Raw genomic sequence first — 13,670 nt, forward strand, 5'->3', positions numbered from 1 at the left:
GACCACTGCTTCTAGCTGGAATTACCAGCAGGTCCCAGCCTATAATAGGCATGGGGCATTGAGATAAGAGGAACAAAGGAGATACTAAACATTAAATAAAGCAATAAAATCAGACTGTCAATACCCACAGTAGAGATCTTTGAGGGATAAATAAAACTTAAATATTCAAGCAAGGCATAGTAGATGGCCCTTGTGTTTACAAGAAATGAGATTAGCTTATCTGCTACTTGGAAGAAATACCTTAGGCTCATGAACGAACGATGTCCTTGGGCCTTCACTGGCAATTCCCAGTACGCTGGGCAAGGTCAGGTCACAGGTAGCTGGAGCAGGGCTAGAAGAGACTGAACCCTCCCTCATGGAGCAAGGAGGCAGCTTACCTTCTCGTGTCCCTCTTTCCACAGCACAGGTGTGTCACCAGTGGGGCCGGGAAGCCTGGCAGGCTTCAGTTCAATGACCTTTCTTTCCACTCTGGAGGAGGGCCTTGATAGAATGCTATGAAACCCTTTAGGGCACTGGAGCCAAAAGCTGGTATTTCCTGACTTCTTTTGGGCTTTATTTGCCTTTTCTGTTACTTCCTTGGTCATGCTCAGAAGATCTCACTGAGGGGTTTGACTAAGAGAGCAAAATTGGGAATTCAGTGTTTAAAGAAGCCTATTAGACCGAGGAAAGAAAAGATTTGATCTGTGGTGGTAGGTGGTTGGAGACTGTGGAGGGTGAGACTTCAGGCGGTGGGGGTTAAAGTAATGCCTAGATAGACTAGGGACTGAGAATAAAGTTGAGCCTTAGCAGAGAATACAGGATAACACTTCATAGCGAGGAAGTTAAGAAGGGTGGTGGTGAGTCTCCTTGAGGCAGGCAGGGAGGGGCTGCAGAGGAGTAGGTTATCTACATATTGTAAGAGAGTACTAGTTTTGAGATTGCGTGCTGCTAAATCCTGAGCTAGTGCCTGCCGAAACAGGTGTGGGCTGTTTCTGATCCCCTGGGGTAAGACAATCCAGGTAAATTGCTGGGCTGCATTAGTGTCTGGGTAAAGGCAAACAGAAAGTAAGAGTCAGGGTGTAGAGGAATGGTAAAGAAGGCATTTTTGAGGTCTAGGATTGTGAATGAGTGGTGTTTGAGAAAATGTGTGACAGTAATTTACAGAGATTAGGGACTACTGGATGGAGGGGAATTACTGCCTCATTGATTAGTTATAAGGCTTGTATAAGGCAATAAGCCCCTGAAGGTTTTCAAACAGGAAGGGTGGGTGTATTGCAGGGAGAGTCCATGGGGATGAGTAAACCTGGTTTAAGAGGTGGGTAATTACTGGTTTAAGGCCTTAGAAACAGACACAGTTACACATTAAACAAAGACTTCGCATATTATGAATAAAGAAATTTAAATGAGCGCGCTTTACTTGTTTCAATTCACTAGAAATATTTTCTGACAAACAATGAGACAAGACAGATTACTTACTCACATAGCTTAATATACAATTCTGTTTTTTAAGTTTTTCGAGATGGCAGGGAGTTGCCAGCAAAGAGGGGAGGAAGAGAGAAAGACTGATGGACAGTGTTGGGCAGATAAAATGTATTATGCTCACTTTGTTAAAGAGGCCGTTGCCCAGGTGGTATTAATGTGTGTTGGGGTGGGCTAAAAGGCAGGCAGAATCCTTGTAGCCTGGGGCTTGGTTTTGGGATTAAGCCTTTCCTACCCTTCTTAATGTAAGGTGGTACAATCCTATCATGCCTCAGAGAAGTGATTTTGTATTAGAGACTTCCCTATTATGTATATTGGATTAAGGGTTTGGATTTCTACACTATAAAATGGGGATGGAACGAGAGTTTGGGCTCTTGGTTCCTGAGGTTAGCATGAGAGAGCAGAGAGAATAGAGCCAGCAGCGGGAGGAGGCCACGTGGAGAAGGCCAGGAAAAGCAGCCAAGATGGCGGAGTGCTGAGTGAGATGCCAGTTTGTACAGAGTTTGTATCTGGGATAAGGAAGGAGATGGGGAACTGAGGAGAATAAGGTTGGTGAGCTAGAAACCTTTGATTCTAGGAAACTCAGATAAATCAGTAGCTTTGTGAGCACTGAATGTGATTGGGTTTTGGAGCCCAGTGTGTATTTTTACTTGTCCGCCGGGTGCAAACTAGGATTAAAGACTATGGCCCACCAGCTTTTGGCTCCGCTGTTTCTTTACTGACTGTCCGAATCCAATGCGAACCTGCATGGGACAGGCGGCTGTGATAGTGGCCCTGGCCCTGGCTGCTGGCTTTACAGACAGTGTGAGCAGCTGGATGGAAAGAAGGAGGGTCAGAATCTGCAGGAGGTGGAGGAGGAGGAGGTTAAAGTATTGGTGTGGTGCCACATGGTCAGAGGAGTCAAAAGGATTTAGAGCTCTGAGGAGAGAGGAGAGGGCAAGGAGGAAAGAGGCACAGTCACAGTTTGTAAGGAAGGAGGAGGGGTCAGAGAGGCGACAGAACTGCAGTTTTGAAGGAGGGAAGAGAGGTCAGAGAAGAGACAGGCACCGCAGCCAGAGCCACAGCTTCTGAGGAGGGGGAGGGGACAAAGAACACAGTGGAGAAGGGGGAGGCCCCTGGCCAGCAGGGGAGGAGAAAGAGAGACTGGTGAATGAGAAAACAGGATTTAGTAAAGGAAAGAGGCTTTCTGGAGGGAAGAGACTCCAGCAAAAAAGATTTGCTGAGGGAGTAGAGAGGGGTCCCGAGAGAGGGGTGCCCTGGGGGTCAGGCAGGAAAAGGAGAGAGTTTGGGAGTCCGCGGAGAAGGAAAGATTAGGAGCAGAGGTTTTAGGTGAGGTTTCTTTGGCCAAAACCGGCCTGAGTGTAGAACAGAAAGTACAGAAATTAAGGACAGGAGAGAAAGGAGAAGAAAGCCTGCACGTAAGGAATTTCTGATGCCCTCCCCGTCTGGTGGCAGAAATTGTCAAGATCTCTTAGGATATTATAATCGAATGTCCTGTTTTCAGGACAATGGGAGTCATTGTCTAGTCTGTACTGAGGCCATGCTGTGTTAGAGAAGAAGATTAATTTCTTTGGTTTGAGGTCTGAGAGACCGAATTTGGCAAGGATTTTTATGAGACATCCTAGAAGGGTCTGGTCAGAAGGCTTAGACTCTGAAGAGCCCATAGTGGAGACAGGTGAGCAAGAAGGGGCGTCCTCGCCTTTTGTCACTGTCTCAAGAGGAGAGAATCTCCGTGTGGGGGAGTCATCCCTGATAGAGGTCGTCACCACCTGTCAGGGAGTTCCGAGGAAGAAGTCTGAGAGAGTGGGGAGGTTTGGCTAGGCGCCTAGTCTTCCGTGCAGTCCACTGAGACTGAGTCAAACCCCTCAAAACGTGAGGCGTATCAGAGAAAACCGTCCGGCCATAAAGGGGTGTTTTTAGAGAGAAATTTAGAGGCCAACAGGGGAAGGGGAAGGGAGAAACTCCTTACCTTCTGGTCCAGCAGGGGTTCAGGACAGGGTTAGACTGCCGGCCAATCGACCTACAATTACATGTCCAAACAGAATCAGGGAGTAAGCCCGGGATGAGCTGCCGCTGCGCATTGCTTCCCTGGTTGAAAGTTTGGACGGCAAAGAGGGATCGTCCAGGCAGTTATACCCTGTCCCGGGTTTCGGCACCAAATGTTGGAATCCATGGGAGTCCGAAAGACCAGAGTAACAGGCTTTATTGAAAGGAAGAAAGGAACCCTGCCGGGCACTCCTCCTGGGGGAGAAGAGCACCAGTTACAGACTAGGGGTGAGTTATGTAGTGTTTGGGAGAGCCTGAGGGGATACTGAGGCAAAAGTCCTGGTATGTCCGGGATGCTTCTCCTTGGGGGGCTTCGAGCATGTGGGTGTTGAATCAATAGTCCTGGTATGTCCGGAGCCCCTCCTTGGGGCGGCTTCTCATCTTTTTTGGAATTCCTGTCTCAGGGTCATTAGTCCAGTAAGGGCGAGGTCTGACAGATAAGTGGAACATCAAGAGGGCAGTTTGAAATTTATGTATCTATCATAACACAACGTGGAGACTTGAGACTAAAGTTAACCAAATTGGAACCTAATATAAAATCTCTGTGCAGCAAGCATCAAGCGCAAGGATCACACTAAATTAAAATAATACATTAATATAGAAAAATCTGTATTAAAATTATTTGGAATTTAAATTTCTGTTTTTCATTATATGTTTTGAAATTTTACTTACTGTGTTTTGTTAACAATTTCATAGTGATTTCTTCCTAGAACCTATCATTTATGTTTATTAAGCGAACAAATCAATTTTTTAATGTTAAAAATTATGTATGTTATATTGGGGAGGACATAAAAATTTTAGAAAGGTTAAGGTGGGGCATGGCACAAAAAAGGTTGGGAAACACTGGTTTAGACTGTAATTCAAAGAGTTGCTCATTTAATTGTTTAGAAGATAAATATTCTTCTTCATCAGAGGCCAAATGACCTTCATCATCGGACAGAGGTCTAGGCATTTCACAAGAACTTAAAGGATTTTCACCTTCCCCTGAACCTGACTGTAAAGGTTTCAGGGCCATTTCAATTAAAGTACATAGGTACCTGTAAAGCCAGTATCCACGGCCACCATCACAGCCACCCAGCCCAAGTAGGTTCACATTGGATTTGGACAATCGGTAAAGAAACAATGGAGCCAAAAGCTGATGGGCCATCATCTTTAATCCTAGCTTGCACCCGGTGGACAAGTAAAAACACACACTGGGCTCCAAAACCCACTTATTCAGTGCTCACAAAGCTACTGACTTATCCGACTTTCCTAGAATCAAAGGTTTCTAGCTCACCAGACTTATTCACTTCTGTTCCCTATCTCCTTCCTTCTCCCTGCACAAACTCTGCACAAACTGGCTTTTCCTTCACCACTCCACCATCTTGGCTGCTTCTCCTGGCCTCCTCCACGTGGCCTTTCTCTGCTCTCCTCTCTAATGCTGATCTCAGGAAATGAGAGAGAGCAAGCTCCCGGTCTGCCCCACTTTATAGTGCAAAAATCAAAACCTTTAATCTAATATACAAAATAGGAAAGTCTCTAATACAAAGTCACTTATCTGAAGCATGATGGGATTGTACCAACCCACATCAAAAAGAGTGGGGGGAAAAAAAAAGAGTGGGAAAGGCTTAGTCCTAAAACCAAGCCCCAGTCTACAAGAATCCTGCCTGCCCACAGCTTGTCCCCAACACACATTAATATCACCTGGGCAACAGGCTTCCACGTGGGCAGCGCCATCTTTTTTTTTTTTTTTTTTTTTGAGTTTTCAACTTTGGTTTATTCTTTATTATATAAATAAATTTTTATTAATGTTAATGGGGTGACATCAATAAATCAGGGTACATATATTCAAAGAAAACATGTCCAGGTTATCTTGTCAATCAATTATGTTGCATACCCATCACCCAAAAATCAGATTGTCCTCCGTCACCCTCTATCTAGTTTTCTTTGTGCCCCTCCCCCTCCCCGTTCCCCTCTCCCTCTTTCTCTCCCGTGCCCCCCTCCCCCCACCCCCGGTAACCACCATACTCTTGTCCATGTCTCTTAGTCTCGTTTTTATGTCCCACCAATATATGGAATCATGTAGTTCTTGTTTTTTTCTGATTTACTTATTTCACTAGGTATAATGTTATCAAGATCCCACCATTTTGTTGTAAATGATCCTATGTCATCATTTCTTATGGCTGAGTAGTATTCCATAGTGTATATGTGCCACATCTTCTTTATCCAGTATTCTATTGAAGGGCTTTTTGGTTGTTTCCATGTCTTGGCCACTGTGAACAATGCTGCAATGAACATGGGGCTGCATGTGTCTTTACATATCAATGTTTCTGAGTTTTGGGGGTATATACCCAGTAGAGGGATTGCTGGGTCATAAAATAGTTCTATTTTCAGTTTTTTGAGGAACCACCATACTTTCTTCCATAATGGTTGTACTACTTTACATTCCCACCAACAGTGAATGAGGGTTCCTTTTTCTCCACAGCCTCTCCAGCATTTGCTATTACCTGTCTTGTTAATAATAGCTAATCTAACAGGTGTGAGGTGGTATCTCATTGTAGTTTTGATTTGCATTTCTCCTATAACTAATGAAGATGAGCATCTTTTCATATATCTGTTGGCCATTTGTATTTCTTTCTGGGAGAAGTGTCTGTTCATGTCCTCTTCCCATTTTTTTATTGGATTGTTTCTTTGTTTGTTGTTGAGTTTTATGAGTTCTTTGTATATTTTGGATATTAGGCCCTTATCTGAGCTGTTGTTTGAAAATATCATTTCCCATTTAGTTGGCTGTCTGTTTATTTTGTTGTCAGTTTCTCTTGCTGAGCAAAAACTTTTTAGTCTGATGTAGTCCCATTCATTTATTTTTGCCTTCACTTCTCTTGCCTTTGGAGTCAAATTCATAAAATGCTCTTTAAAACCTAGGTCCATGAGTGTAGTACCTATGTCTTCTTCTATGTACTTTATTGTTTCAGGTCTTATATTTAGGTCTTTGATCCATTTTGAATTAATTTTCATACAAGGGGACAAGCTGTAGTAGAGTTTCATTCTTTTGCATGTGGCTTTCCAGTTTTCCCAGCACCATTTGTTGAAGAGACTTTCTTTTCTCCATTGTGTGTTGTTGGCCCCTTTATAGAAAATTATTTGACCATATATATGTGGTTTTATTTCTGGACTTTCTATTCTGTTTCATTGGTCTGAGTGTCTATTTTTCTGCCAATACCATGCTGTTTTTATTGTTGTGGCTCTATAATATAGTTTGAAGTCAGGTATTGTAATGCCCCCAGCTTCATTGTTTTTCCTTAGGATTGCTTTGGCTATTCAGGGTTTTTTATAGTTTCATATAAATCTGATGATTTTTTGTTCCAATTCTTTAAAAAATGTCATAGGAATTTTTATGGGAATTGCATTAAATTTATAAATTGCGTTGAGTAATATGGCCATTTTGATTATATTTATTCTTCCTATCCAAGAACAAGGAATATTTTTCCATCTCATTGTATCTTTTTCGATTTCCTTTAACAATGCTTTGTAGTTTTCATTATATAGGTCCTTTACATTCTTTGTTATGTTTATTCCTAGGTACTTTATATTTTTTGTTGCAATTGTAAAGTTTGTTTTCTAATATTTCATTGTTGGCATATAGAAAGGCTATGGACTATTGTATGTTAATTTTGTATCCTGCGACCTAACTGTATTGGTTTATTGTTTCCTTACTGTATTGGTTTATTGTTTCTAGTAATCTTTTTGTGGAGTCTTTGGGGTTTTTGATGTATAGGATTATATCATCTGCAAAAAGTGATACCTTTACTTCTTCTTTTCTAATATGGATGCCTTTTATTTCTTTCTCTTGTCTGAGTGCTCTGGCCAGAACTTCTAGCACCACATTAAATAAGAGTGGAGAGAGAGGACAACCCTATCTTGTTCCTGATTTAATGTGGAAAGTCCTCAGTTTTATGCCGTTTAATATGATGTTGGCTGATGGTTTATCATATATGGCCTTTATCATGTTGAGATATTTTCCTTCTATACCCATTTTGTTGAGTGTCTTAAACATAAAGTTGTGTTGTATTTTATTGAATGCCTTTTCTGCATCTATTGATAAGATCATGTGGTTTTTGTTCTTTGTTTTGTTGATGTGGTGTATTACGTTAACTGTTTTACGTATGTTGAACCATCCTTGAGATTCTGGGATAAATCCTACTTGATTATCATGTACTATTATTTTAATATGTTGTTGTATTCAATTTGCCAGTATTTTGTTTAGTATTTTAGCATCTGTATTCATTAGCGATATTGGTCTGTATTTTTTTTTTTTTTTTTTTTTTTTTTGGCCGTCCTTGCCAGGTTTCCATATGAGGGTTATGTTTGCCTCATAAAATGTGTTTGGTAGTATTGCTTCTTCTTCAATTTTTTGGAAGACTTTGAGTAGAATAGGAACGAAGTCTTCTTTGAATGTTTGATAGAATTCACTAGTATAACCATCTGGGCCTGGACTTTTATTTAGGGGGAGGTTTTTAATAGTTTTTTCTATTTCCTCCCTGCTAATTGGTCTGTTTAGGCTTTCTGCTTCTTCATGACTCAGTCTAGGAAGGTTGTATTGTTCTAGGAATTTATCCATTTCTTCTAGATTGTTGAATTTGGTGGCATATAGTTTTTCGTAGTATTCTACAATTATTCTTTGTATATCTATGATGTCTGTGGTGATTTCTCCTTTTTCATTTTGGATTTTGTTTATATGAGTCCTTTCTTTTTTTTCCTTGGTGAGTATTGCCAAGGGTTTGCCAATTTTGTTGATCTTTTCAATGAATGAGCTCCTTGTTTTATTAATTTTTTTCTACAGTTTTTCTGTTCTATTGCTTCTTGGCCTTTTGGCTAAGATCAAGTGTAGTATAGTTTTTCTGTTCTCTATTTCATTTATTTCTGCTGATTTTTATTATTTTTTTTCTTCAGCTGGTTTTGGGTTGTCTTTGTTCTTCTTTTTCTAGTTCCTTAAGGTGTGAAGTTAAGTGGTTCACTTGAGCTCTCTCTTGTTTGTTCATATAGGCTGAAGTGATATGAACTTCCCTCTTATCACTGCTTTTGCTGCATCCCATAGATTCTGATATGTCGTATTGTCATTTTCATTTGTCTGTATATGTCTTTTGATCTCTGCGCTTATTTCTTCTTTGACCCATTCATTTTTTAAAAGTATGTTGTTTAGTTTCCACATTTTTGTGGGTTTTTTTCCCTCTTTTTTGCAGTTGAATTCTAGTTTCAAGGCTTTATGATCAGAAAATATGCTTGGTACAACTTCAATTTTTCTGAATTTGCTGATGTTATTTTTGTGGCCCAACATATGGTCAATTCTTGAGAATGTTCCATGTACACTAGAGAAAAATGTATACTCTGTCGCTTTGAGATGAAATGTCCTGTAGATATCTACCATATCCAGGTGCTCTAGTGTTTCGTTTAAGGCCAATATATATTTATTGATTTTCTGTTTGGATGAATGATCTAGAGCCATCAGCGGTGTATTGAGGTCTCCAAGTATGATTGTATTTTTGTCAGTTTTTTTTTTTTAGGTCAATAAGTAGCTGTCTTATATATTTTGGTGCTCCTTGGTTTAGTGCATATATATTAAGGATTGTTATGTCTTCTTGATTCAATATCCCCTTAATCATTATGAAATGACCATTTTTGTCTCTAAGTACTTTTTCTGTCCTGTAGTCAGCATTATTAGATATGAGTATTGCTACACCTGCCTTTTTTTGGATGGTTTTTGCTTGGAGTATTGTTTTGCAGCCTTTCACTTTGAATTTGTTTTTATCCTTGCTCCTTAGATGTGATTCTTGTAGGCAGCATACAATTGGATTTTCTTTTTTAATCCATTCTGCTACTCTGTCTTTTTATTGGTGAGTTTAATCCATTTACATTTAGTGTACTTATTGACACTTGTGGGTTCCCTACCGCCATTTTATAAATTGCTTTCTGTTAGTTTTGTATCTTGTTTGATTCTTCTCTTTTGTTTCTCTATTATTTGTTTTTGTTTGTTTGTATTTCATACTTCTTTCCTCTGTTGCTACCTTTTTGAAGTCATGTGCTTCTGTGGTGGTTTTTTCAAGGGTGGTTACCATTAAGTAATGAAAAGGGTGGTTACCATTAAGTTACCATATTTATTGTAGTACCCTATCTTATGAGTGTTTCTGCACTTCATCATCCTTTGCTACTGTTAATCTCCATCCCCTCCCCTTTTTTTTTGCTTTTGTTGTCACAGTTTAAATTTGGTTTTATTGTGTTCTTGGTGGAGCTTTTACTTGTGGTTTTGTTTTGTTTTGTTCTTTGAATCTGGTTGGAAAACCTCCTTTAGTATTTCCTGGAGTGGGGGTTTTCTGATGATAAATTCCCTCATCTCTTCTGTATTTGTGAATGTTTTTATTTCTCCTTCGTATTTGAAGGATAGCTTTGATGGGTATATTATTCTTGGCTGAAAGTTCCTCTCTTTCAGGGCTTTAAATATTGGAGTCCACTCTCTTCTAGCTTGTACAGTTTCTGCTGGATAATCTAATAGGCTTTACTTTATATGTTGTATTCTTCTTTTCCCTGGCTGCCTTGAGAATTTTTTCTTTGTCGTTGGTTTGTACCATTTTCATTATGATGTGCCTTGGAGTAGGTTTGTTGTGATTAAGAAAACTCAGTGTTCTGTTTGCTTCTCTATTTTTTTGTATTTTTCTGAAGCTGGAAACGGGGAGAGACAGTCAGACAGACTGCCGCATGCGCCCGACCGGGATCCACCCGGCACGCCCACCAGGGGGTGACGCTCTGCCCACCAGGGGGCGATGCTCTGCCCCTCCGGGGCGTCGCTGTGCCGCGACCAGAGCCACTCTAGCGCCTGGGGCAGAGGCCACAGAGCCATCCCCAGCACCCGGGCCATCTTTACTCCAATGGAGCCTTGGCTGCGGGAGGGGAAGAGAGAGACAGAGAGGAAGGAGGGGGTGGGGGTGGAGAAGCAAATGGGTGCTTCTCCTATGTGCCCTGGCCGGGAATCGAACCCGGGTCCCCTGCATGCCAGGCCGACGCTCTACCGCTGAGCCAACCGGCCAGGGCCTGTTTGCTTCTTGAATTTGAGGCTTTAGTTTTTTCCACAGGCTTGGGAAGTTCTCCTCTATTATTTGTTTGAATACATTCTCCATTCCATTTTCTCTCTCTTCTCCCACTGATATACCTATTATTCTTGTTATTCTTTTTGATGGAGTCAGACAATTCCTGTAGGTCTTTCTCATTTTTTTTTAATTTTTGATTCTCTCTCTTCTTCTCTCTGTTGTGCCTGAAGTTACTTGTCTTATATGTCACTAATCCTACCTTCTATCTGGCCTGTTCTATTAGCTAAGCTTGTTACCTCGTTTTTCAGTTCATGAATTGAGTTTTTCATCTCTGTTTGATTTGTTTTTATAGTTTCAATTTCCTTGGTAATATATTCTTTGTGTTCGTTGAGTTGTTTTCTGAGCTCTCTAAATTGCCTTTCTGTGTTTTCTTGTATATCTCTGAGTATTTTTAGGATTTCTATTTTAAATTCTCTGTCATTTAGCTCCAAGGTTTCCAATATTAAATTTTTTCTTCATAGATTTTTCCACATCTATCTGTGCTACTTCTCTATCTTTTGTATCCATGATATTCGATTTTCTTTTTCTTAATGGCATCTGAGGGTGGTCTTGTTAATAGCACTAATGAAAATTAATAAAAAATAAAAAAGTAAAAAAAAGTAAAAAATTTTGGAAAAAAACACACAAAAAAACCCAATAATAATTTATTATTTCCCCCTTTTCTTTTCTTCTCTTCCCCTTCTCTCCCCTCCTGCTTAGGAAAATATTATGATGAACTGTGAATTATATTATGCTAAATGGAACAAAAACTGCCTATAATGGAGGGCTTGAGTTGGGGGGAAATGTTCAAGGGGCAAAAAAGGAAGCAGGGACCCATAAAATGCAAAAAAGGAAAAAATTTGGGTCAAGTATAAAATGATTTGCTTGTAAGTGATGGTCGACTAAGAGATATAATGAAAGGGAAAAAGGAAAAAAAATAACTACTGTATTAAGTGGAGCAAAAACTAAATAGAATGGAGATCCTGGGTTCGGAGGAATGCTAATGAGTTAAAAAGTGAGGTAAAAAGCACCCAAAATGCCACACAAGAAAAGTTGAGTCCCAAATTAAATAATTTGTTCGTGATTGAGGATTGAATGAGAGGAAAAGTAAAAGGAGAAAAGAAGAAACTAATAGAGAGGGAGAAATAAGAAAAGGGGAAAAGGAAAAAAAGAAAAAAACAAAAAGAGGGAGAGAGAGAGAGTTAAGGGTTTTGGAGTGTAACCCTCATGGAGAGTAAGGAAGAAGAAAAGAAATAAAATGTAACACTTATGGGTAGTGTAGTTCAAGAAGAGGACAGAATAAGATGGGCAGAGAATAAAAGGACCAAGGTGGAAGAAATAGAAATAATAATAATAAAAGTAAGATGAAAGAAACAAAATAATAGTGGAACAAGTTATAAAGCGTGTGGATTTTTCTTGATTTTGAGAGGTTAACTTCTTCCTTTTTCTTTTCTCTCCCTCTTCCTGGTTGGTGACTCTGTACCCCAGGCTCTGCCCCTGTGGCATGCTTAAGTAGAGATTTGCAGTTGCTGAGACTCTATGGCGATGTCATATATTAGGCTTCAGTCTCGTTGGTAGTCAAGGCTTGTTAGCGTTTGCAGGCTCTGACTATTAAGGAGTCCGTTTTCCCGGAGACTCTCTCCTAGTCTCTCCTTCCTGAGTTAGCAGCCTGATGATTCAGCTATGAGGCTGCCGCTGCCTCTGCCTGGGGAGTAAGAGGCTCAAAGAGCTGGCAAATCCCCACTCAACGCAGGGCTCTGGGTAAGGCACTGGCAGTCAGAGCCGCCAGCATAATCAGGTCGGGCTGGGAGCCAATTGCCCTCAAGGTGACTTTCTATGAGCCTCCAGGCCTGTTCAGCACGCCTAGCACTCTGTGGGACCACTCTCCCAGGCTTTTCTCACTTTGTAACCTGTTTTGGCTGGAAAGAAGATGCCCTAGTGGCAGTGCCATCTTTAACAAATTGAGCATAATATATTTTATCTGCCCAACAGGACCAGGCTTTTTTTTCTTTCATTATTTAGAGAATACTTTATTAGTTTTTGTAATCAAACCCATGTAAATTAAGACCTTACATATTTCATACAGTGGTTACCCCTGTACAATTGGAAAAAATTATGTTGAACATTTCTATACCAATATGGCTGTTAATTTCTGTATAATGTCAACCCAATATGGTACAACTGGGATAGTTTTTCCAAAGTTGACAGCACAGCTAAAGTTTCCAAAAATTTAAATTATATATATTATATATGTATATATATTTATTTATATAAAAAGACCAATAGCATTATGTTATGCATCAATAGCAGCAGCAGCTTTTCCAGGTTCTGTGGTTATCTAAACAAAATTACAGGACACATTCAGCACACTCCATCAAAAAAAAAAGTGGGTAAAAAACAAATTGTCAGAAAACAGCAAAGCTCTGTTACTGTTGTGGTACCTGGCATAATTTGTTTAAATTAGCTTCTCCATCATCATTTGCAAAGAAAACATTCTAGAATAACGTCATTAAAGACAGCTCTGAAAAGCACGGTCACTACTACGTGTCTGAAGCAGGTACAGGTATTTTACATTCACAGAGGTATGACACAGTCTTACATCTACAATACTAGAGGGCATGATTACAAAGGTGTTATTGAGACTTGATTTTGTTTCTCCAGCAGGGGACTCACAGGGCAGAATTGCAGCTCAGCTAAGAAACGCACCTTCTTGGACAGGCTTCCTTTCCTCAATGACACAGTTCTAGGTACTCACTACTCTTCATGAGTATCAGCTAAAAACCGTTTAAAAAATACCAAAATCGCCTGACCAGGCGGTGGCACAATGGATAGAGTGTCGGACTGGGATGCAGAAGACTCAGGTTCGAGAGCAAAAGCTCACCAACTTGAGCCCAAGGTCACTGGCTCGAGCAAGGGGTTACTCGATCTGCTGAAGGCCCGTGGTCAAGGCACGTATGAGAAGGCAATCAATGAACAATTAAGGTGTTGCAATGCACAATGAAAAATTAATGATTGATGCTTCTCATCTCTCCGTTCCTGTCTGTCTGTCCCTGTCTATCCCTCTCTCTG

At 40.3% G+C, this 13,670-nt stretch overlaps 2 pseudogenes; one reads left to right on the forward strand and one right to left on the reverse strand.

Moving 5' to 3' along the window:
- LOC136403316 (c-Myc-binding protein pseudogene) overlaps positions 1-13,670 on the reverse strand; it is a 113,185-nt pseudogene that overhangs the window by 88,569 nt on the left and 10,946 nt on the right.
- LOC136404549 (U2 spliceosomal RNA) lies at positions 8,336-8,416 on the forward strand (annotated as a pseudogene).

This window comes from Saccopteryx leptura, chromosome 4, assembly GCF_036850995.1.
Source record: "Saccopteryx leptura isolate mSacLep1 chromosome 4, mSacLep1_pri_phased_curated, whole genome shotgun sequence".
Taxonomy (NCBI): Eukaryota; Metazoa; Chordata; class Mammalia; order Chiroptera; family Emballonuridae; genus Saccopteryx; species Saccopteryx leptura.